We start from the raw sequence: 26,362 nt of genomic DNA, 5'->3' as shown, positions 1-26,362 counted from the left end.
TCCTATGCAGTTTTAAATATATATATTAGTTCCAATATATCAGAAACATATTTTTGCCTTCAGGTATTGACCACATTATCCTCCTACCCAGCTGGAATCACGCTAGGGAGAAAAATAAACATTTGTCTCAATGGCATTTTCTCATTCGGCTAATTGATTTTTTAAAATAACAATAATGCTTGAACATCCAGGCGCCTAATTACTAGCAGCTTTTTATTTGCACTCTCATTAACTTCACAGCTGCCTTGCCGGTGACAAGTGGTACCACAGAGACGTCAGCTGCAACTGTTAGTTTCTGAAAGGAGGATGGTACAAAAGGCCCAGCACCTGCTCCGCCAAGGTCAGAGAGGGCTTCAGGCTGATTTCAGCAGAACAGGTGTCCAGCTTCGAATGGAGGAAATCACATGTGGAACCATGAGGGTGGAAGGGACCTTGGAGGGCATCTAGCTCAATCCTCTTCATTTACAGATGAAGGTCCAGAGAGGTTAGCTGGCTTGCCTAGGATCACACAGCTTAGTCAACTCTGGGCTAGAATGGAAGCCCAGGCCTCCTGATTCCTTAGCTATGTTTATAAATTAACTTGAAGCGTATATACAGAAAAGTGTACATTTCACAACTGTACAGCTTGAATAATTATCGTTAAGTGAATACATCCAGGCAACCACCACCTCGGTCAAGAAACAATTTCTAGCATCCCCCGCCCCCATGCTCTCCATCCATTCACTACAAACTCTCTCCTCCCCAGGGGTCACCAGGATCCTGACTTTTTTTTTTTTTTTTTTTTTTTTTTGTCTTTTGTCTTTTGTTGTTGTTGCTATTTCTTGGGCCGCTCCCGCGGCATATGGAGGTTCCCAGGCTAGGGGTCGAATTGGAGCTGTAGCTGCCAGCCTACACCAGAGCCACAGCAACGCGGGATCCGAGCCACGTCTGCAACCTACACCACAGCTCATGGCAACGCCGGATCCTTAACCCACTGAGCAAGGGCAGGGACCGAACCCACAATCTCATGGTTCCTAGTCGGATTCGTTAACCACTGCACCACGACAGGAACTCCAGGATCCTGACTTCTTACATGGTCCGTGTTCTTTCAACAAAGACTGTTTTATGTGGGGTTTAGCTAGTTAGAGCTAAAAAGCCCAAATCTCCTGTTTTCTTGGAGTGTATTAAATGGTATATTAAAGCCTATACCAAAAGGACAACCCCATACCCATTAAGGAATATGAGGTCTCCCGTGGAAACGAGGAAATTGTTAGGGAACTAGATTGAGGTGATGGTTGCACAACATTGTGATGAACTAAATGCTACTGAATCGGTCACTCCAAAATGATTCACTTCATGTTACGTGAATTTTACCTCAATTAAAGAAACTCATCACTTAAGCTATGTGCATTTCATTGTGTATATATATATATATATTTTAATGGTTGCACACATGGCATATGGAAGTTCTCAGGCCAGGGGTTGAATTAGAGCTGCAACTGCTGCAATGCCATATCCTTTAACCCACCTCAGCCAGGCCAGGGGTTGAACACACCTCCACATCAACCTGAGCCACCAGCAGTTGGATCCTTAACCCACTGGACCACAGCAGGAACTCCTCATTGTATATACATTTAAATGAAAAATAAACTATAGGAATTACCTGGTGGCTCAGCAGGTTAAGTATTGGTATTGTCACTGCTGTGGCTTGGGTCACTGCTATGGTGCGGGTTCGATCTCTGGAACTTCTGCATGCCCCAGGCATGGCCAAAAAAATTAAATTAAATTAAATTAAAAAACTAAAAATATTCGACTCTTAAAAAATAAAAGAATCCAGCATATCCCTAACAAGGGCTTGTCAACACATCCCATGTGTCTAGACCTGGCCAGCAAGACTTAGAGCACCACCTGGGTGTTTTCCTCCACTCTCTGCTCATTGCTTTCATCCTTATTCCTCCACTGAAAGTCCCCTTATATTGGGTTGTCTTACCAAAGCCAACAATGGGTCCTCTGTCCTCATTGTACTCAAATCTCGGGACAGCATTCAACTTAGATGACATCTGTCTTGTTCTTGAAACCCTTACCTAGGCTTCTGTAATCATATTTGTCTGGGTTTTACCTTACCTCACTGGCCTATTTTCATTCTTCTCTAAATGGTGCAGAGCCCAGGGCAGAGCTGTTTTTGACCAACTCTCTTCTCTTCCTTAGCTGGGTGAACTCATCTTGTCCATCCATATGTCTATGACTTGCACATAAGTATCTCCAGCCTAAACATCTCCCCCAAACTCAGATGTGGCCAGCCAACTGCTCACTTGATGTCTCTATTCACACAGCTGAGACAGAACTACAGAATCTTTCCTACCCCAAATCTCCCCAACTTGGCTTCCTCATTTTTGGAAATGGCACCATCATCCACCTAGCTGTTCAGGCTAAAACTTACGTCATTATGTTGAATAATCTCTTTTCCTCATACCTCGCTTCTAACCAACTTATACACCTTATTGGCTCTGCTTCCAAAGTGTATTCTAAATACAATTACCTTTCTCCATTTCCATCTCTGCTGCTCCATTTCCATCTCTGCTGCTCCATTTCCATCTCTGCTGCTCCAACCCTAGTTCACAGTCCCTCCACCATCTTTTGCCTGGACCATTGCATTATCTTCTAATAGGTCTTTCTTATTTCCCTTTTGTCTTCTGTTAGTCCAACCTTCACCCACCAATAATAATGTTTTTAAGAGGTAGGTCAGGTTCTGTTACCACTCCTGTGAGTGCCCACTGCAATCAGAATAAAACCCAAACTCTCACAAGGTCAAGGGGCCTGCCCCAGCTTACCTTTCTTCTCTCTCTCCACTTGTCCCATCACTCAGGACACTCCGGCCATACTCACCTTCTTCTCTGAACAGGCCAGGCTTGTTCCTGTCTGAGGTCTTTACATTTGCTCTTCTTTCTCTTGGGAGCATTCTTCGCTGATCTTTGAACAGTTGCCTCTTTTTAACATTATGACCTCAACTCAAATGTCACCTTTTCCTCCAAGAGACCTTCCCTGGCTACTCTCACTAAAAACAGCCTCTCCCACTCATGAGTCTATTTAACCTTCTTGATTGCTCTTATCTATACCTAAATCATTCTTATGTATTTACTGTGGACTTGTTTAATGGCTGCCCCCTCCTGCTAGAAGGTAAGTTCCTTCAGGGCCAGGACTCTTATTTTATTTATGGCTATATCCCCAGGGCTCAGAACAATATTTGGCACAGTATAGAAAGTGCAACATAAATATAAGTTAACTGGCTGGATCTCATCAGGTCATCTGAAAAGATGAGAAAGCAAAGTTATTTATAAAAGGTCTCCATTGTATATTATTTCAGGATGACAAGTCACAGGTAACAGAAACCCAATTCAGGATGTCTTAAGCAATAGTAACAAAGACTAGGAGTAGGTCTGTCATTAGGCACTTAAGCTGGTATACCAGAGATTCAAATTATATCACCAGAATAATTTCACTCTCTGTCTCTGCTCTGCTTTCCTGTGGATTGGTTCCATTTGCTGGCAAGTCCTCTCCATGCAGTGGCTCCTGCCAGCTCTGTGTTTATATTCTATAGTGCACAGCTCAGTAGCCCCAGCAGAAAGAGAACTGTCCCTTTCCAGTAGTCCCTGCAAAAATCTCAGAATTGATTTTCATTGGGCCAACTTGGATCACATGCCCTCCCTGAACCAATCATTGTGTCTAGAGGGATAGAATATGCTAATTAGTCAAGCCAAGTCACGCACCCACTCCTAGATGGGAGAGTGTGACTGGGAATTGGCTTCACCTGAGTCACATGGTCTGTGGGCCACAGAGGAGTGGTCTCCCAAAGGAAACTGCAAAGCTACCACCAGGAGAAGGGATGGAAGTTGTGGAGGGAAAGAAAGATGTCCACTACAATTGTCTTTTTTGTCTCAGAGAACTGAAATTTTTGCCAGCTCCAGAAGAAACTGTAGTTTTAGAGCTTAAGGATGAAGAACTGCCTGATTGCTGCCATCTCATAGGACAGCCTGGTGAGCTCATTTCCCCATGGAACGTTTACACAGCCCTAACCATTACCTTATCTCACAAGGCCTGTGGGACACCTACTCTGGCAGGGGTCATGCTTTGTCAGTCTCCTGTCTGTGAGATGGTGCTGAGTTTAATTACTGAGACCTGACCTCAGAACCTTAGGGTCAATGTCCCTGACTTTTATTTCTCTGGTGTCAGCCTTCGAAGTTCCTAAGCCCTGCTCCCTAAAGCCCTTTCTCCCAAGGCCTAGAGTGTTTACCTTTGCTTTGCATCATCATTAATCTTTCTGATTTTGCCCCTCAACTCATTTTGTTGGACTGCTCCTTTCTACCCCACCCTCTGAATTTGCTTTCTGACCAGCTGGGCTGAATCCATCAGGCCTGCTTCTAACCAGACTCTGCCTTCACATCAGTCATTTCCCTTATCAGGTGCTTCCTTCCTTAATCTTCAGTGATGGCTGCACTCACCCTTACTGGTGTTCACTTCCCCAGAAAAGGAATGAGATATTCACATACACGAAGAATACATTGAAGACAGACTTAAATGAGGATCTCTCCTATACTAAAATATCTCTAAGGAAGATCTGTCCCCAGTACAAGCTGGCACTGGACAATCTCTGGGGGGAAGACATCCTCCCTTTGCCTGCTTTCACGCAGAGGGGAGACCTGGAAATGAGCTAATTGCTACCTCTCATGATTATGTTTTACACACTCCCAGACTGAAACTCCGTAGGTCATTGGTTTTACCTTTTCCAAATTCCATCACTTTATTAAAATCAAGTTTTCTAAGCTCTTCAGTGCCTTCCCATCTGGTCCTCTGCAATTATCTGACTTATGTTCTGGGGCTGAAATACAGTAATAAGAGCACTATAGTTATTCCTCTGACTCATAAACTTGAAACAAAGTATTCTTCATGATCCTGCTTGTCATTTCCTTTTTCTTTAACTTTGGAAAGTCACTTTAGTGGTCAGGTGAATTCCTGAACAGTGACTCTTTGGTACAAGTGTTCTTATTCTAACATCACTGAACCCATCTCCTTACATGAGTGAAAACATAAAGCTTGTTTCTGTAGAGAAGCTGCTAACCTGACCTACGAAGGTAGTTTTATTCCCACCAGAATATAAAATCCAAGAAGACAGGGACTTTGTTTAGTTACTATATCTCTAGTACTTGATCACTCATTCATTAATCATTCAACAAATACTTACTGAGCATTTACTAAAGAGAGCATTGTGCCAGGTGATACTTGGGATCAAAGAATAAAAGCCAATGTATCTGAGAGGATATTTCAATCACAAGTAACAGAACTGGTTTAAACAATTAGGCATTTATTGGTGCACATAAGTGGAAGTCCAAATTTAGATAATCTCAGGTTTGCTTGCCCCACCATTAAGGATCCAGGATATTTCATAGCGTCATCCTAAACCTTTACTCCCCACTCTGGAAAAGGAGAAGAGAAAGTCCATAGTGTGGCTGCCAATAACAACTAGGGTAATTGTAAGAGAAAGAGTAAATCTTCCCACAAGAGGAAGACCCTTCCCAGAAGTCTTTAGCACTTCTCTTGCTTCTCAATGCCAGCACTGGGCCACTGGGGCACACACCCATTCCTGAACAATGGACCTCGATCATTTCAGTCCCTCACCTCACACTGAGGGAGGGGTGGGCTTCCTCTGACGCAAGGGGACTGTGTTGAGGAGGGGTGGCCCTCTGAACATATAGAGGTTTTGGTAGAAAGGAAGGGAATAGGAGCTAAGGGCTAAAGGTGGAACTAGGGAAACACCGCAGTGTTCACTACAAGTCAGAATGATAATTTATAATGAAAGCGTATCGTTTTAAAAAGGTGCCTATCAACACATTAGCTCATGTAATCCTTACAATGATGGAAAAGTGGTAGTTCTCATTTCAGGGCTAATTCAGAATCACCTAAGTAATGAGTCTGATTCAGAAGGTCTGTTGTGAGACCTGGACATTTGTAATTCCTAAAAGCTGCATGGGTGATTCTGATGCCCAGCCAACACAGCTCACCAGTACTGTAAGCTAGGCACCACTACCCCATAGGTGTGTGAATAAGAGATTCTGACATATGTGCCAGAGGAGTTCGGGGAGGAAAAGGTCCCTCTAAACCAGTAAACTGGGGAAAGTTACTGGGAAAGAGTGGGACCTCCAAAGATAAATAAGACTTGAATAGAGAACCTGGGGAGCATTGTAGCCAGAACGGCACAATGAGTCGGGGGGACAAAGATGGAGCATTTGCCAAATTCATGTGTCATGTTTGCCAGAGGACAGGTTGATATCTGGTTTGTTGCCATATTATGCCATAGTATGAGACAAAGGGAAGTTTTCTCATCTTGAACCAACGATTGAAGAAACTGAGGTTTGTTTTCAGAACTTGGTGAATCAGTGCTATCTGATATTCCTGGTACTTTGCTAAAACTATGCACCAAGCTTCCTCTTTGAGCACAAAGGGGATTTTAAGAGGCAATGATTGGGGCTTTCACATATTTGTGTTTCAAAAATCAGAATCATTGGGTGGAAAAACCCTATGAGATCACCTCTTTGCTCTATCTAACCTGCGTGTGGTGAATGCACAATGATCTTTTTAAAGAAGGCATTTCAGTTTCTTCTCAATGCAAATTAAGATCAACCCAATAAAAATCCAGTCAGGCTGCAAAAGCGATGAGGAGGAAGGTTAGAAACAACCTGAAGAATATGGGGAAAGTTTGTAAGTTGACAGGCAACTGGATTACATTTAAAGATTCAATAGTGACGTATTTAGAACAGTTTCCTTAGTGAGTTTGTTAACGCCCAGGTAAGAAGCTTGGTGGTTTGTTGATAGCACAGAAAGTGAGTCATGAAACACTGGCTTGCTCAGCCGGGCTGGGACAAATGTCACCCACTCACTTTGAAAGATGCACCTCACGCATAGAAATATGTGAACAGATGTCAATTAAAAAAGAAAACCACTATCATCACTCACTGTTATAAACAACTTATTTTCATCTTTGGTATACCTTTGTTGTTATTACTGCTGCATCTAAATTTCATTTTAATGAACTCTAAAAGGGTCTCCCTCATGCTAAAGGAGTTTATCAGAGATAGAGAGTTGGCCACAGACTTGCCATATGTGTCTTGGGCTAGATGCTCTCAAGGAATATTGCCTCTGTCAGGTTTCAAGAGCCCTTCTTATGTTATTTATCAAATGAGTTTAGGGTGAGAACTTTGGGTAGGTCACTAGGTATCTACAGAAAGTATTAATGGGGTAATTAGCTTCAGCAATGAAAAAAATGAAACATGTGCATACTTTTCACATGGGGTTCATTCTATAAACTTTACAAGAGAATGGTTGTTTGGAAGCTCCTAGAATAAGAACACTAGGCCACAGAGGAGCGGATTGGAATAAGCCAGTGAAGCAGAGGTTAAGAGCTGGCTCACCTGGTTCCTGGCTCTGTACCCAACCAGATTTGGAGGATGGAAGACAGAGCAGAAGCAGGAGCAGGAATGTTGGAGAGGACAGCTCACAATGTGTGTGTGTATGGCAGGGGGTGGGGGGGTGGGTGGTGATGAGATAGTAGAGGCTTCCTTACAAAGTTAAAGATGATGCACACCTATTCAGCTGGGAGAGCCAAACCTTTCTGTGGGTTCTATTTTTCCGATTCAAGCTGGTCTCTAAGTTCAGGAAGAATAATTTTTCTGGTATTGATTCTATAGTCTTTTCATGGTAGATTTGAAATCAGTAATAATGATGAGCAGAAAATGATTGCAAACAAAAGATAACATTTTGGGTAAACTACCAAAAAAGATCTACAACTAAAGATACAAAGATGGAAACACAACAATATAGGTATGAGGGGCAGATTCATGATAGAATCAAATCCCATATGAGCTGGGTGGGTGACTCACAAACAGGATGATGATTATATTCAGAGATTCTCCTACAGGAGTGAGTGTTCTGATCTGCATGTCAGACCCCCCCAGCCCAGAGGTCCAGCATCAGGAAGAGGAGCCCCCAGAACATTTGGCTTTGAAGGCCAGTGGGGTTGGATTGTAGGAGCCCTACAGGTTTGGGGTAAATAGAGACTTTATTATTAAAGGGCACACACAAAATCTCATATGCACTGGGACCAAGGGAAAAGGCAAAAATATGGCAGGAGCCTGGGTCAAATCTACCTGTTGGTCTTGGAGGGTCTCTTGCAGAAGCAAGGGGAAGCTGTGGCTAACCCTGGGGACAGGGATGCTGATGGTGGATATATCAGGTAGCATTCATCTGCATGAGCTCTCCTGGAGGCTAACACCTTGGCACCAAGACCTGGCACCACCCAACAGTCTATAAGCTCCAGTGCAGGGATCCCTCAGGCCAAATAACTAACTGGGAAGGGATACAGCCCACTCATCAGCAGCCACGCTGCCTAAAGACTTCCTGAGTCCAGAGCTGCCTCCAGACACACCCCTAGACATGGCCCTGCCTACAAGAGGGCTAAGGCCCAGCTCCACTCACCAGTGGGCAGACACCAGCCTCTTCCATCAGAAATCCTGCTCAAGCCTCTAGACCAGCCTCAGCCACTGGGCGCTGACACCAAAAGCAAGAAAATCACAGTCCTACAGCCTAGACTGAGTCTGCAATGCAGGTCAGACACTACCCTGGGACCAGCTGGCCCCTGGCTTTTGGGGGATGAAAGGGGAATGCACTACTGGGACACATAGGATGTCTTCAACAGAGGGCCTCTTCTCCAAGGTCGAGAAATGTAACTAACCTACAACAAACATAAAAATAAAAGTAGCAGAGTTTCCATCGTGGAACAGTGGAAACGAGTCTGATCCCTGGCCTTGCTCAATGGGTTAAGGATCTGGCATTGCTGTGGCTGTGGCATAGGTCAGCAGCTACAACTCCGATTGGACCCCAAGCCTGGGAACCTCCATATGCTGCAGATGCAGCCCTAGAAAGACAAGAATAAATAAGTAATAAAAATAGCAATTTAGACAAAACAAGGTGACAGAGGACTATGTTTCAGGTGAAAGAACAAGCTAAAACTCTAGAAGAAAAACTAAGTGTTGTAGAGATAGTCCATCTATGTGAGAAAGAGTTCAGAGTAATGATCATAAAGATGATCAAAGAATAATAAGAGAGGAGAATGGATGGATGCACAGAATGAGAAATTAGAAGTTTTAAACAAAGAATTAGAAAATATAAAGAACAACCAAACAGAAAAATATACAATAGCTGAAATGAAAAATACATTAGAAGTAAACAATAGACTAAAGCACAGAAAGTCCCATATAGGATTGATTAACTCACAGAGGAACACACCAAGACACACCATAATCAAAATGAGAAAATTAGGGAGTTCCCGTCGTGGCTCAGCGGTTAATGAATCTGACTAGTAACCATGAGGATGCAGGTTCAATCCCGGGCCTCGCTCAGTGGGCTAATGAACTGTGGTGTAGGTCACAGACACCACTTGGATCCCACATTGCTGTGGCTGTGCTGCAGGCCAGCCGCTACAGCTCCGATTCAACCCCTAGCCTGGGAACCTCCATATGCTGCAGGTGTGGCCCTAAAAAATAAAAAATAAAAAAATTAAAAAATGAGAAAATTAAAGATAAAGAAGTATTAAAAAAAACCATGGAAAAGCAACAAATAACATACAAGGGAACTCCCATAAGGCTATCAGCTGACTTTTCAGCAGAACTCTGCAGGCCAGAAGGAAGAAGCACAATATACTTAAAGTGACGAAATAGAAAAACGTACAACAAAGAATATTCTACACGACAAGGCTCTCAGTCAGATTTGAGGGGAAAATCAAAAGCTTCACAGACAAGCAAAAGATAAAAGAATTCAACACCATAAACCAGCTTTACAAAAAATGCTAAAGGAAATTTTCTAGGTAGAAAAGAAAAGTCTACAAGAAGCAAGAAAATTATGAAATGGAAGTTCCTTTGTGGTGCAGTGGATTAAGGATCCAGCATTGTCACTGCAGCAGCTAAACAGACATTTCCCCAAAGAAGACATACAGATGGCCGACAGGCACATGAAAACATGCTCAATATCACTAATTATTAGAGAAATGCAAATCAAAACTACAATGAGGTATTACTTCACACCAGTCAGAATGGCTGTCATTAAAAAATCTACAAATAATAAATGCCAGGAAAGGGTGTGGAGAAAAAGGAACCTTCCTGCACAGTTGGTGGGAATGTAAATTGGTGCAGCCACTATGGAGAAGAGTATGGGAGTTCTGTAATAAGCTAGAAATAGATTTACCATATGATCCTGCAATCCTGCTCCAGAACATATATCCAGAGAAAACCATAATTCTAAAAGGTACGTGCACCCCAATGTTCACAGCAGCACTATTTACAATAGCTAAGACATGGAAGCAACATAAGTGTTCATTGACAGATGAATGGATAAAGAAGACGTGGTATATACATAAAATGGAATACTACTCAGCCATAAAAAAAACCAATGAAATAATGCCATTTGCAGCAACATGCATGGACCTAGAGATTATTATATTGAGTGAAGTAAGTCAGATAAAGACAAATACCATATATCATTTACATGTTAATTCTTTAAAAAGACACAAATGAACTTATTTACAAAACAAAAATAGACTCATAGACATAGAAAACAAAATTATGATTACCAAAGGGGATAGTGGGAGGTGGGGGTCGGGGGGAGAGCTTAAATAGGACTTTGGGATTAGTATACACATACTATTTATAAAACAGATAAACAAGAGTTCCCGTTATGGCTCAGAGGTAACAAACCCTACTAGTATCCATAAGGATGAGGGTTCAAACCCTGGCCCTACTCAGTGGGTTAAGGATTCAGGGTTATAGTGAACTGAGGTGTAGGTCACAGATGGCTCAGATCTGGCATTGCTGTGGCTGTGGTATAGGTCGGCAAAGGCAGCTCTGATTAGATCCCTAGCCTGGGAACTTCCATATGCCACTAGTGCAGCCCTTAAAAAAAAAAAAAAAAGAATTAAAATAGATAAACAATAAGGACCTACCATATAGCACAGGGAGATATATTCAATATCTTATAATAACTTATAACAGAAAAGAATATGAAAAAGAATATATATCGAACTGAATCACTGCTATACACGTGAAACTAACACAACATTGTAAATTAAATATACACCAAAATTTTTTTTTTTCTTTTTAGGGCCACACCTGCATCACATGGAGGTTCCTAGGCTAGGGGTCAAATCTGAGCTACAGCTGCCAGCCTACACCACAGCCACAGCAACACAGGACCCAAGCTGCATCTGTGACCCTCACCACAGCTCACGGCGAGGCCAGGGATCCTTAACTCACTGAGCAAGGCCAAGATTGAACCCACCTCGTGGTTACTAATCAGAGTCATTTCCACTGTGCCACAATGGGAACTCCTATATCAATTTTAAAGTAGTTAAAAAAAGAAAAAGGATATTAGGTTAAAATTAAGGAAATCTGAATAAAGCATAAACTTTAGCTAAAAAATAAATAAAAACATAAATGTTGGAGAGGGAGTGTAGAAAAGGGAATAGTGCCATTTGCAGCAACATGGATAGAAATATATACACATAATATATATATATATATGTAACTCAATCAGGAGTTCCCGTCGTGGCACAGTGGTTAACAAATCTGACTAGGAACCATGAGGTTGCGGGTTCGATCCCTGCCCTTGCTCAGTGGGTGAAGGATCTGGTGTTGCCGTGAATTGTGGTGTAGGTCACAGACATGGCTCAGATCCCGCTTTGCTGTGGCTCTGGCGTAGGCCAGTGTCTACAGCTCTGATTAGACCCCTAGCCTGGGAACCTCCATATGCCATAGGAGCGGCCCTAGAAAAGGCAAAAAGACAAATAAATAAATAAATAAATAAAACTGAATCAGCTTGTTGTACATCAGAAACTAACACAACACTGTAAATCAACAACAACAAAAACAATTTTTTTTTTGTTTGTTTAAAAAATGTATTGGCTAGGAGTTCCCATTGTGTTCAGGTAGTGAACCAGACTGGGATCCATGAGAATTCGGGTTTGATCCCTGGCCTTGCTCAGTGGGTTAAGGATCTGGTGTTGCCATGAGCTGTGGTGTAGGTTGCAGACGTGGCTCGGATACGTGCTGCTATGGCTTTGGCGTAGGCCAGCAGCTGCAGCTCTGAATGGACCCCTAGCCTGGGAACTTCTATATGCTGAAAGTAGGGCCCTTAAAAAAGCAAAAAATAAAAAAAAATACATTAAAAAAATGTATTGGCTAGAAGTAGGACTAAAACTGTCTTGTTCATTATTTTATTCCAGGGCTTAAAATTGCACCTAGCACTCAGTAGGTGCTCTGTATTTTTCAGGATCTTTTGCTCTTAGCAGTTTGAATATGATGTGTATAGGTTTGCTTTACTCATTTGTTTGTTTTAGAGCCACATTTGCAGTAGGCTAGGGGTTGAATCAGAGCTGCAGCTCCCAGCCTACACCACAGCCATAGCAATACTAGATCTGAAACCAAATCTGCAACCTACACCACAGCTCATGGCAATGCTGGATCCTTAGCCCCCTGAGCAGGGCCAGGGATCCAAACTATATCCTCATGGATAGTAGTCTGGCTTCGTTACCACTGGGCCACAGTGGGAACTCTGCTTTATTTGTCTGTTTGTTTTTGTCTTTTTTGTTTTTTTACGGCTGTACCAGTGGCATATGGAGGTTTCCAGGCTAGTGGTCGAATTGGAGCTACAGCTGCCAGCCAGCACCACAGCCACAGCAATGTGGGATCCAAGCCGTGTCTGCAACCTACACCACAGCTCATGGCAACACCAGATCCTTAACCCACTGAGCAAGGCCAGGGACCGAACCCGCAACCTCATGGTTCCCAGTCTGGTTCACTACCTGAACCTGCATCCTCATGGATACTAGTCAGATTCGTTTCCACTGAGCCAGGACAACTCCTATTTGTTTTTTTAATGTACTTATTCTGCTTGGCATTTCCTAAGCTGCTTGAATCTGTAATTTCAAGTCTTCCAACAAAATTGGAAAAATTTTAGCCACTATTTTCTAAAAAAAATTTTATGAATTATTTTCTCTCTCATCTTTGGGGATAACAATTTACAACCATGTTGACACTTTTGATATTGACACAGATGTCACTGAGGCTTTATTAATTTTTTTAAAGCTTTTTTTCCTCTTTTCAGTTTTGATCATTTCTATTGATCAGTCTTCAAGTGTACTGACTCTTTAACATCTCTAGCCACGTTAAGCTGATCTACTGAATTAGATATTGTATATTTCTCTTCCAGAATTTTTGTTTGGTTCTTCAGTAGAGGAACAGAAATTATAAAAGGGAACCATTTGAATATACAATAGACCTTTCAAACTTAACATATGCCAAACTGGGACGCTCCCACCTCAGAGTCTTTATACTTGCTGTTCCCTTTGCTAGAAATGGTCTATTAGATATCCACATGGTTCTCAATTCTTATTCCTTTCATATTTACTTAGTTATTTATTTGGTCTTTTTGTCTTTTTAGAGTCACACCCGAGGCATGTGGAGGTTCCCAGGCTAGGGGTCTAATCGGAGTTACAGCTGCCGGCCTACACCACAGCCACAGCAACGCCAGATCTAAGCTGCGTCTATGACCTACATCACAGCTCACGGCAATGCCGGATCCTTAACCCACTGAGCAAGGTCAGGGATTGAACCCACAATCTCATGGTTCCTGGTCAGATTCGTTTCCGATGCACCATGACGGGAACTCCTCTTGCTCCTTTCAAATACCAGCTCCAAAGGCAATTTTTCAAGGAGGCGTTCCTGACCATTTGTTATAAAATGAATATAATTTATGCCATCCTTTTGCACTAACTATCCCCTTAAGCTCCTTTTTTTCTCCATAGACCTTAACATCATGTAACTATTACAAATCTACTTTTAAAACTGTTGCTGTCAGTCTAGCCTAAGTAGATAAAGCCAACTTTATCCAATGTGGATAAAACAACATGTACTCCCATCAATTATGCATGAGTGTTACCATTTTCTGGGGTTTGTTTGTTTTTTTTGCTTTCAACTTTTAAATTTTCTCCTGGGGATTCCCAATGTGGTACAGTGGAAACAAACCTGACTAGTTTCCATGAGGATGCAGGTTTGATCCCTGGCCTTGCTCAGTGGGGTAAGGATCCAGCATTGCCTTGAGCTGTGGTATAGTTTGTAGATGTGGCTCAATCCTGCGTTGCTGTGGCTGTGGCGTAGGTCGGCAGCAGCAGCTCTGATTCGACCTCTAGCCTGGGAACTTCCACATGCTTCAGGTGCAGCCCTAAAGAGCAAAAAAAAAAAAAATTTTTTTTCTCTTCCATTTAATGAGTTTTTGTTGACATATCCCTGATTAATCATAAGCTTGAGTATCTTTCATATGTTTATTGGCTGTTAGGTTCTTTTGTAAATTGCTTGTTCATATCATCTCTTCTTTTTCTTCCTCATTATTTTTTCCCCCCTTTTTTTCAGATGTACCTGCAGCATATGGAAGTTCCTGGGCCTATGCCCCAGCAGCAGCAACACTGGATCCTTAACCCACTGTGCCACAGTAAGAACTCATTCTCCTCCCCATTGTTTTCACTTTTTTGTTGGGTTATTTATCTGTTTTCTTAAGGATGGGCTGGATTTTTTTTTTTTTTAATTCTGGTTACTACTTCTTTCTGTAAATATTTTCTGTGGTCTGGGGTTTATCTTTAACTTTGTAATGATGTTTTTGGTTGTATGCATGAGTTACATTTTAATATAGCCATATTTTTTCAATCTTTTCAAGGGTGAATTAACATAAAATATTTTTAGATGTATGTATTGGAGGGGGAAGTTATCAAAGGAAATTCTTGCCAAATGACCTTTTTTTCTCTGTATCGTAAAAAAAATCAGTTCTTAATAGACAGCTGTAGAGTCCCTGAGCTTCCTTCTTTAGCTAACATATATTAATTGATTCTACAACAAAGGCCTAGATCTGGGAGTTGGCCAGGGTGGGGCCAGGGAGGGAAGGGAGGGTATGAAATTTCATATGTGGAACCCTGCCTTCCTAGAGCTTACCATCAGAGGACTAATATGAGTTAGACTGTATAGCCTGATATACTTCAGTAGCAGCTCAGAGGAAGGAGAGATGGGGGTAGGACTGAGTAATTATCTATGGACTGGATTAATCAAGGAAGATCTGATGTCGACTTTCTTGACTTCCCATAAACTAAGAATCACATGGGAGTTCACATTGCGGCTCAGCGCAAACAAACTTGACTACAGTCCATAAGGATGCGGGTTCAATCTCTGGCATCGCTCAGTGGGTTAAAGGATCCAGTGCTGCCGCAAACTGCAGTATAGGTGGAGGATGTGGCTGGGATCTAGTGTTGCTATGGCTGTGGTTATGTAGGTTGGTGGCTACAGCTCAGATTTGACCCCCAGCCTGGGAACTTCCATATGCTGCAAAGAAAAACAGATAAAGAAATGGAGGCTGATATCCATAAGGTCTCCCTGCTGAAGATCTCCCAGCTAGTGAGAGGTAGAATCCACACTAGAACTTTAGGTTGCAGTCAAGTGTGCTGTTTTACCTACCAGTCAAGAAAGCTGATGTGTCTTCTTTTGATCATAAAATAGAAATCTGAGAGCAATGCAAATGAAAAACTGAGTAAGACCACACAGAACATCGATTACAACCAAAACAAACAAACAAAAAAATGAAAGCCCACGATCATTTAATCTGGGCTCACAACTCACAAACTGTTAGAAACAGCTATTACATTCACATCAACTTGTTTGCCTTATAAGGATACAGGAAATATGGTTAAACTCGTTTTCTTTAGATAGGGCAGAAAACAGTACTTTATCCCAGGACACTTTTTTAGAAGACACAGCAAAAATGAGAATAAATAAACATGGGCTCTGTGTTTAGTATTTTCTCTAAATAAACCACAAGATGAATGGCCACATATATCCATAAATTGTAGTTACTTTCTTGTCTCAGTTACATGAGTTTGGTTCTTCTACTGACTGTCAGATTAATTGGTTCTACTTCACTCTGCCTATGGAAAAAGCATCAAAAAGGTACCTAATCAGTAACACTGGAAAAAAAGACAAAACAGAGATACACTGACTGAAGTGCTCATAATCAAGCTATTATAGTGCTTTTGTCTGTATCTATATCCTTACCAGCAAACAAGAATGTAAAAATCACTTTCAACTGCCTGCCAAGAGACACACCATTACTTAGGATCAATTAGAAGTTCTTTCCACCAAGAAAATGCTTCAAAACACTATCTCCCCAAATACCACACAATATCACTTATATGTGGAATCTAAAATATGGCACAGATGAGCCTATCTATGGGACAGAAACAGACTCACAAACATGGAGAGCAGACTGTGGTTGCTGAGGGGGAGGGAATGGGATGGACTGAGAGTTTGGGGTTAGTAGATGCAAACTGTCACATTTACAATGGATAAGCAATGAGATCCTGCTGTATAGCACAGGGAACTATATCTAATCACTTGTGATAGAACATGATAGAAGATAATATGAGAAAAAGAATGTGTATATATATGTACGACTGGATCAATATGTTGTATGGCAGAAATTCACAGAACATTGTAAATCAACTATAATAAAAATTTTTTAAAAATAAAGAAAATGGTAACTCCTTTTATCTTACTATAGTAATAACCTTATAAAGCAACGGATATCATGTGCCCATGTGTCAGAGAAATATCATAATGCTAAATACAAGAAGTCTTTAGAACATTCTTCAAAGTCAAACATAATATTCACTGCTATCTAAAGTTTGCTTCCTCCACATTCTCAAGGAGACTGGATTCTACTAGTCCCGGAGACATCTTGCCAAATGTTGACGATGCGAAAAAGTACAAGATGTGATCATTGCCCCTTAGATATCATGTCTAGAATAGCTCCATTCTAAACACCAATAGCTCAGGGTGTTTGTTACTAGATTCAAAACACTAAGGGAGAAGAAATGGGAAGCGAGGAGCTCTGTGAAAGCTGGTGAGCAGTCACCAAAGCCCCATCAGAACTGGGTCATTAAAGATATTCTTCCAGGCAGGAAAGTGGGGGAAAGGCATGTGAATGTAGAACAGATATTAGAGGCAAAGCTGTAGTGCATGAAAGAAGAGGGTAGGTTCATACATGGAGAGTATGGTCAGGGCTCAGGCTGAGAAGCAGGCTATGGCCCAATCACCAAAGGCTTTATATGGAAGGCTAACAAATGGGAATTTTGAGGGGTGGGTGTGGTGATGCTTGGATTGGCATATCCAGAAGATCAATCTGGCAGCCAAGTGTGGAAGATGCATCTCATGGAAGGATCCCCATCTTAAGCTACTGGATCGAGCTAGGTGAGAAATGATGACAGCCTGGTCTGCAGCAATGGGATGGAGAAAAGGGAATGCATCCAAAAGACATTCAGCAAGTAGAATTAGTCAAATTACTATAAGTGTGAAAAGTGATGCCCGTAGCTGAAACTGGAAAAAAAAAATTAAGAAGGACATCCGTAGCACAGAATATAAAAGGCAAAGTCAGGCAAAAATATAAATTTTTAAAAGTTCTTTGGGAGTTCCCATCGTGGCTCAGCGGAAATGAATCTGACTAATATCCATGAGGACGCAGGTTTGATCCCTGACCTCACTCAGTGGGTTAAGGATCTGGTGTTGTTGTGAGCTGTGGTGTAGGTGGCAGATGTGGCTCGGATCTGGTGTTGCTGTGGCTGTGATGTAGGACAGTGGCTATAGCTCTGATTCAACTAGCCTGAGAACCTTCATATGCTGTGGGGTATGGTCCTAAAAAGACAAAAAAAAAAAAAAAAAGTTCTTTATAAATAGTTGATCATGCATTTTCTGCCTACAAAGAGGCTACTTTCAGAAAATATCATTTATTCCCCCTTTTTAAAAAAGAACATAAAACTTACCCCAGTGGCTTTTCTTTTTATAAAAGTTGCCCTATTTGATGTGCTCGTATAAACAATCTCCAACTGTGCCAAAAAGTTTTGGAGCATCATTCAACAATGGAAATGCTTCATCTTTGTACCTGAGATGCTTAAGCACAAGCAAGTTCTCCTATAATATAAAAAATAAACATATCAGAAATCAACTGGAAACAAAACTCATCTGCAGGAAGTGCCCAGGCATTTTTCCATTAGCTTTTAACACAGGGAAAACAAGATGGTAAGGTGACATTGTTTCATGGTTTTTAAAACCGGTAGCTTCTGCAAGAGAGGCAGCATCAGAGGAGCCAAAAATAAGGGATGCAATGTGGGAAGTATGCCTTCTTTCCTACTGTGGATGCTGTGGTGTGTTGCTCAGATTTCCTCTTCAGTACTGAGGTGCTTGATCTTCCAGAAGCAGGGACTGTTGGTGGCCGACAGTTTTCAGTTCAATTGCTCTTAGCCCCCTTCCCAGGGGCAGCCCCTATTTATTGACTGATTGTTTGGGGTAGGTGGGTATAAAGCCCTGGCTCCCTTGACTGAAGCTGGGGAGCATCTCCGAAGGGCCATCCCTGCTCCAGAGCCCCTACAGGACTAGCTGAGGCCTCTGTTGGAACTGTGGTACAGCTCCTTTCTTCCTCTGCCCCAACCTGTTCCTGTCACCTCTCACAGGGGATGTTCCCAAGGGTTCATCACAATAAACCTCTAGCACAGAAATCTGAGTCCTTTTCTTAGGAATCCCAACTTATGTCACCTGCCAGGACCAGAAAGAGCCCTAATTCATGGGCACTAATTACAGAGAATGAAGGTGTCACTATAAAAGTATGTATTAGAGTTCCTGCTGTGGTGCAGTGGGTTAAGTATCTGACTGCAGCAGCTCAGGTAGCTGCAGAGATGTGGCTTTGGTCCCTAGCCCAGCACAATGGGTTAAGGATCTGGTGTCACTGCAGCTGTGGCTTGGATTCAACCTGGAAACTTCCATATGCTGCGTCCATGGCCATTAAAAAAAAAAAAAAAAAAAAAAAAAGAAAGAAAAAAAAAAGCGTGTATTAAATGTATTGGGCCTTGAACAAAAGGAGCCAAACTTCCTACTTATGTTTCAGCTTATGTTCTAAAATTGACAAGAGAGATGTTGTAAACAGCACACAAGTGATCTAAAGGATTTTGGATACAAAGTTGTTGTATCAAAAGAATCATACCAAGTACAAATAAAAATGCATACGTTAAAACCAAGAACAGGAGTTGAGTACAGATGACTAGCAGGTCCTCATCACTTGGCTGCTATAAACCATAGGTTTTTTTTGCTGTTTGTTTTTCCGTATTTCCTCCCCAACAAAGCAATCTCCTTCACTAAGGCTCCATCATCACTGGGGGGAGGGGGGAGGGCCACATATCAAAAGATGCCTGTGTCTCCACTGCCACCTACTGGTTCCTTTGAGAACCGAGGTCTCCATCCTGTAGTTCCTTTTTTTTTTTTTCAATTGCTAACACTATACAGATAACATGGCTACATGTGACTATCTCAAGCTATGGACCACTAGCTTCACTATGGAAAAACTTGGGCTCATTCTGGCATCTGGAAAAAGTCATATTAACTGTCTGTTTTTTCCTCTTTACATTTGGGAATATACATCCCTCTACCACCCATGTTTGTTTGGTGTAAGTATCCTTTAAAAAAAGATCGTTTTATTATCCACTGTGCAATCAAAGTTATGTGGAATGTACTAGGCTTTTCCTGCTTTTTCTGTGATAATCTTTTTCTAAGATAAATAAATAAATAGGCAACATGAATATGGGGGTGGAAACACCCAGATAAAAAGGGCACTTGCAGGGGCTGTGATGCAGATGAATCTAATTAATTCAGGGTTTAAAAGACCATCTTAAGACTACTGCTGGAGGCTGTTATATGAGACAGCCAAACAGAGCCCAAAAATGAAAAAAGCTCCTGTCACCACATCAGAGAGCAAGGCCCACTGGCCTCTCTCCTGCATGTGAGGAAGTCAAAGTAATTTTTTCTCATGCTTTCCTTCCTGGCCTTCAAAGAGCTCCTATGACTGCTTTGGCCTCTACTGCCCACATCTTCCTGCTACGCCTTGACCCATCTGGCTTTCTGTGGCCTTCTGTTTCTGACAGTCATATATGCTCCTGTAATCTCCTATTATTACTTCTGAGCTTGTTAAGCTACTGCTAGCTTCTGCAGTTTCTCTCACCTACCCGATGCTTCCCCCCACCAACCCCCCTGCCCCAATACACACAACACTCACCAAAACTATTCTAGCCAGTCTATGAACACTTTTCTCCATCTTTTTCTTCTGAAAGTTTTGAAACACACAAAAAAGCTGAAAGACTAGGGAGCTCTCTTCATGGCTCAGCAGTTAACGAACCCGACTAAGGATCCATGAGGATGCAGGTTCAATCCCTGGCCTCCCTCAGTGGGTTAAAGATCTGGCCGTGCCATGAGCTGTGGTGTAGGTCACAGATGTGGCTTGGATCCCAAGTGGCTGTGGCTGTGGTATAGGCCGGTAACTGTAGCTCTGAATCAATCCCTAGCCTGGGAACTTCCATGTGCCTCTGGTGCGGCCCTTTAAAAAAAAAAAGTTGAAAGACTAGTACAATGAACAAACACAGATATCCTCTACAATGACTTAATATTTTGCCACATTTAAATTTTTTCTCTCTCCATATATATACATAGTAAGTATAACAACACTATGTATTATATATACATAGCATGTATAATAACAATGAATTTTGCAAAATTTTATATAGTTTTTTGGCAGAACTATTTGAAGGTAGGTTATAGATATAATGGCACTTCATCCCAAAATACCTGAATAAGACATTCTAAGTAACCTAAGTGACTCCACACCTAATAAAATTAACCATAATTTAATATAATTTAATATCCAGTCCGTATTCAAATTTCCCAGTGTCCTCAATTTTTCTTTTTTTTTTTTTTGGCTTTTTTAGGGCCACACCTGAAGCACATGTAAGTTCCCAGGCTAGGGGCTAAATTAGAGCTACAGCTACCAGCCTACACCACTGCCACAGCAACACAGGAGCCGAGGCTCATCTGTGACCTACACCACAGCTCATGGCAATGCCGAATCCCTGACCCACTGACTGAGGCCAGGGATTGAACCTGCATCCTCATGGATACAGTTGGATGTTTCCACTGCACCATAACAGGAATTCCTCAAATTATCTTTAATAGTTTTATTTTTCCAAACCAAGACTCAATCAAGATTTACCCATTGCATTTGTTAGGTCTTCTGTCTCATAATCTAGAATAGTCCTCACCCTTTTCAATTTTTTTTTTTTTTTGTCTTTTTGCCATTTCTTGGGCCGCTCCCACGGCATATGGAGGTTCCCAGGCTAGGGGTTGAATCAGAGCTGTAGCCACCAGCCTATGCCAGGGCCACAACGTGGCATCTGAGCCGTGTCTGCAACCTACACCACAGCTCATGGCAACGCCGGATCCTTAACCCACTGAGCAAGGCCAGGGACCGAACCCACAACCTCATGGTTCCTAGTCAGATTTGTTAACCACTGCGCCACGACGGGAATTCCATCCCCACCCTTTTCAATGACACTGACCTCCTGAAGAATTTTGGCCAATTTTCTTATGTACCACACTCTGGATCTGATTCTTTCCTCACAGTCATTTCATTTGTTCCTCTTAAACCTGATCCTCATAGAGATGTCAGGTCCTTAACCTGCTGAGCCACATTGGGAACTCCAAACCTTTTTATTTTACATAATTTTCTTCCCTTTCAGTTTTAACAAAAATCTATTAATCATTCACTTTATCTAGAGTAGATATAAACAATTTTTAAAATTACATTACCAATTAATATAATTAACTATTAACAATAAATCTGTGATGTTTGAGAATTTTGTCCTTTTTGCCCCAAGAACGTAAGAGTACTATTAAACTCTAATTTCAAACAGGTCTAAAGAACTTTGATGACTCGGCCATTTATGATCCCTCTAAAGACTTAGATTATCATCTTTTCCAAACTAAAGAAATCCCTTATTTTCTGCTTTTAGTGGTATGTTTTCCATTCTTTAGTGGTACATGTAAAACACAAAAGAGCTAAAAATGTACATTCTAAGACTAGCAAGGCAGTACAGATTTCAGTGGACAAATCAGGATTGTTATGACTGATGAGCACCTGCACTGGTCAGCATTCATTTAAGGTCCATCAGACTTAAATGGATGATGCCACCTAAGAGTCATTCCAGGATAAGTTTTCACTACACTGTCCCCCAAAACACTCAATAGGCAGAAAAAGCCAGCAGCTTGCCCTGCAGCAAATGTCCACACAAACACTCACAACACCTATTATGACTAAAAAGGGCAAAGGGCATAGACAGTTATTATGACTATGTACACATCTCTAATTCATCACCTTAGGCATTTGTACAGATAGCAAAAAATGCAGGCAAATCTGGGGCTACTTTTAGTCGAGAAGGGATACAATAAAAGCTAAGCTAAAGAACACAATCTCCCCTTTAATTAAAACATATTAATTTCATACTCATGTTCTGCAGTGACTTGGTAAATTCCAAAGGCAGCTGCTATACTTTAATTTTCTTTAGCAGAGAAAGGAAACAGCTGTATATATATTTGAAGTCTTTAAATTTTATTTACTTATTGAGTTTCAATAAAATAAATACTGGGTTTGAAGAAAAAGAGGTTTTATTTTTATTTTATTTTTTGTCTTTTTAGGGCCACACCTGTAGCAAATGGAGGTTCCTGGGCTAGGGGTCAAATCGGAGCTATAGCTGCTGGCCTAGCCACAGCCACAGCCATAGCCCCGCAGGCTCCTTAACCCACTGAGCAAGGCCAGGGATCAAACCTGTGTCAATGACATTTTAGATACAGTTCTTTTTGAAGAATAAACATGATTAAATTTGAGTGAGAATGCTTTAAGAAATATCAGACATTGAAACTAGATTGTGACATGTCAAAGGAGATGGTAAGTCAGAATGGCTATCTGAAGTAACAATCTTAGTCAAAGCTAGTATTTACTCCTTTTAGTCTCTTTCTTTTCTTCTTCTTCTACTTTTTTTTTTTTTTTTTTTTTTTTTTGCTTTTAAGGGCTGCACTATGAACATTCCCAGGCTATGGGCTGAATCAGAGCTGCAGCTGCCAGCCTACGCCACAGCCACAGCAACACAGGATCCGAGCCTCATCTTCAACCTATGGCAACACAGGATCCGAGCCTCATTTTCAACCTTGTGGCAATGCTGGATCCTTAACCCACTGAGCGAGGCCAGAGATCGAACCCCCATCCTCACAGACATTATGTCAGGTTCTTAACCCACTGAGCCACAACGGAAACTCCCCATTTGGTCTTTAAAAGTACACAGACTCATAGTGAAAAATAAATGAATACATGTAAAGTGATTAGAATGGTGCCTGTTATCTCTTCATGAGAACTAATAATATTCATTATATCTTTTCTTTCCAAATATAATCTATGTTGCACTGAGGGATAGATTAAAAGCAATCCTGAAAACAAGAGTTATCAAAAAATCTATACTGGAGCTTATAAATCTTTTGTCTGTCCTTTTTTTTTTTTTTTTTTTTTTTCAATAGGACCACCCCCAAGGCATATGGAAGTTCCCAGGCTAGGAGTCAAATCAGAGCTGCAGCTGACAGCCTACACCACAGCCACAGCAGTGTGGGATCTGAGCCAGGTCTGCAACCCACACCACAGTTTACAGTTCATGGCTACATGGGATCCTTAACCCACTGAGCAAGACCAGGGTTTGAACCTGAGTCCTCATGTATACTAGTTGGGTTTGTTATAGCTGAGCCACAACAGGAACTCCTATAAATCTTCACCTATTTTCTGATCTAGGGGGTTCATGAAGAGTTCTTATTTGAGAAAAATTTTTTTTAACTTTTTGTATAATGATTTTGATTTTTTTTCCATTATAGCTGGTTTACAGTGTTCTGTCAATTTTCTACTGTACAGTATGGTGACCCAGTTACACATACATGTATACATTCTTTTTTTTCACATTATCATTCTCCATCATAAGTGACTAGACATAGTTCCCCATGTTACACAGCAGGATCTCACTGCTTATCCATTCCAAAGGCAATAGTTTGCATCTATTATTATTTGAGAAATTTTTGTACAACTATAAAGTTAATATTCAAGGAAGATCCTTCTGGCATTAGCTTTTAAACATACACAATTAAAATAACGGCAGTTGTCAAAAACTACATTATATTTTAAACAGATTTCTACTATATTAAGGAAAAACCAGAGAGGACATCCTCTCTGGTTTGTCTTCCCTCTTAATTCTAGCTACACACTGCTGCCCTCTGCAGCAGGTTTTTTTTTTTGGTTTGGTTTTTTTGTTGTTGTTTTTGTCTTTTTAGGGCTGCGTCCACACCATATGGAAGTTCCCAGGTTAGAGATCGAATCAGAGCTTAGAGCTGTCAGGCTACACCACAGCCACAGCAACTAGGGATCCAAGCTGCGTCTGTGATCTACACCAAAGCTCATGCCAAAACTGGATCCTTAACCCATTGAACAAAGCCAGGGATTAAACCTGAGTCCTCATGGATACTAGTTGGGTTCATTAACACTACCATGGGAACTCCAGCATTTTCAGTTCTTGCAAGTTGACTATCACCTCAATCATAACAAACCTGTCCTGGTTTTCTCTCTATAGTTATCTGACTCAACATGAGGGATGAGTGTGTACATAGAGAAGAACACATTAAGACCTCTTCGAAAAGAAAAGAAAACAAAAGAAAAGAGAAGGCAAGAAGGCACTGAAGCAAGATGTTGTCACAATCCAGAAGAGTTAGCCCACATTAGAGGAGGACTTTCTTAAAGTTCTAGCAAGACCCCAATCCTCCAGGGAAGATTCTCTCCTGGCATTCATATAGCCTCTGTGTCTCAGGCCTTTACCCTTTTTTAAACTATATATATTTTTTAATTTGGAAAAAACTTTTATGCTATGAAAAAAGAGGATTAAAAAGTAAAAAGCATAATCAGTGAAAACATTTTGCTTTCATTCCAAATCTCCAGGTTTGTTTATCAGTCCATAAACAGCACATAAGATTACACACTTGATGCACATTTCTTTTTAAACATAAATGGAAGTATTCACACCACTCTGCTTATCACCCAAGATTATAACTTGTTCCCCTTCAGGCGATATTAACCTACATAACGTAATGAAAACCAGGTAAGGGCTAACAAAAGAGGTTTGGGTTTTTTCCTGCCACACCCTTGGAATATGGAATATACCTGGGCCAGGGATCAAATCTGAGCTGCAGCTGCAGCAACCTGTCACAGCACTGTGGCAATGCTGGATGCTTAACCCAGGGCGCCACAGTGGAATTCCCCAAATGGGTTTTAATTAATTAATTAATTTATTGTCTTTTTGCCTTTTCTAGGGCCGCTTCCCGCGGCATATGGAGGTTCCCAGGCTAGGGGTCGAATGGGAGCTGTAGTCTCCAGCCTACACCAGAGCCACAGCAACGCGGGATCCGAGCAGACCTACACCACAGCTCACGGCAACCCAGATCCTGAGCAAGGCCAGGGATCGAACCCGCAACCTCATGGTTCTCATGGTTCCTAGTCGGATTTGTTAACCACTGCGCCACGACGGGAACTCCCCAAATGGGTTTTAAATAAACCATTCTCCTGTCCAATGGGTTCTGCCATAACCTAATCAGCGCTTTTGTAGCCACAAAGACCTTTTATGTTTGTTTTTTTTTTTTGCCAGAGCCATGTGGAAGTTGCTGAGTCAGGGATCAAACCCGAGCCACGGTAATGAAAGCCGCTGCACTGACAACGCGGAAACCTTGAGGATCCTTAACCCGCTGCCGCCACAAGAGAACTCCAAGACTTTTATTATTATATACAGCTCAAACCTGCCCGGACTTTGGTATTACTTGGAGGGCTCCATGAAACAGGTTGCTGAGCCTATCCTCAGAGTTGAGTTTCTGATTCAGAGGCCTGAGGTTGAGAATCTGTAATAAATAATTTTTGCAATAAATTTTAAATTATTGTAAAAAAATAAAAACCAGGCGATGCTGATGCGGCTGGTACCCCGACTGCATGAGAACCAACCGCTAGTATGAATGCTACATTAAACCCCTTTCCTCCCACTACCCAGCACCCTGCGAACCTCTGGAAAAGCCGGACAGCACCCACCCCTAAATTAACAATCCAAAAGCTCCCCTCACTGAGCCAGAACTGAGACAAGACGAACGTACATCCGGTAACTTGTGCATCATAGTTACGCCATTTCCTTCCTTAGTAACCCCGCCCACTTCACGTCCCTAACCTGATTAAATGCAGGCAGTCTAGAGGGTACCAGGAATCACGTGATCGAGCGACGTCTCGCGAGGATTTTTAACTACTCGCGAGATTTCAC

General features: G+C 41.6%; 2 long non-coding RNA genes across 5 annotated transcripts; both read right to left on the bottom strand.

The window, feature by feature from the left end:
- LOC102164743 (uncharacterized) lies at positions 1 to 26,267 on the bottom strand. Of its 4 annotated transcripts, none has more exons than XR_014826217.1 (5): positions 26,202 to 26,267; positions 25,857 to 25,955; positions 17,933 to 18,080; positions 1,643 to 4,855; positions 1 to 498 (listed from the first exon to the last, which is right to left on the bottom strand). It is a non-coding gene; the product is annotated as an uncharacterized LOC102164743 (long non-coding RNA). The 4 variants fall into 4 exon arrangements; XR_014826219.1 differs by having other exon boundaries at positions 25,878 to 25,955; XR_014826218.1 differs by lacking the exon at positions 1 to 498 and having other exon boundaries at positions 2,664 to 4,855; positions 26,140 to 26,267.
- Positions 5,319 to 15,621, bottom strand: LOC146397056 (uncharacterized). The gene is made up of 2 exons (XR_014826233.1): positions 15,576 to 15,621; positions 5,319 to 8,761 (listed from the first exon to the last, which is right to left on the bottom strand). It is a non-coding gene; the product is annotated as an uncharacterized LOC146397056 (long non-coding RNA).
- Positions 26,268 to 26,362: the final 95 nt, after the last annotated feature.

Source organism: Sus scrofa, chromosome 14 (genome assembly GCF_054392235.1).
Source record: "Sus scrofa isolate SSC_HxYL_T2T_F1_AM1 chromosome 14, Sscrofa_HxYL_maternal_Yorkshire_Landrace_v2.0, whole genome shotgun sequence".
Lineage (NCBI taxonomy): Eukaryota > Metazoa > Chordata > Mammalia > Artiodactyla > Suidae > Sus > Sus scrofa.
Note: the sequence above shows the minus strand (reverse complement) of the source record. Positions and strands in the feature narration are given on the sequence as shown.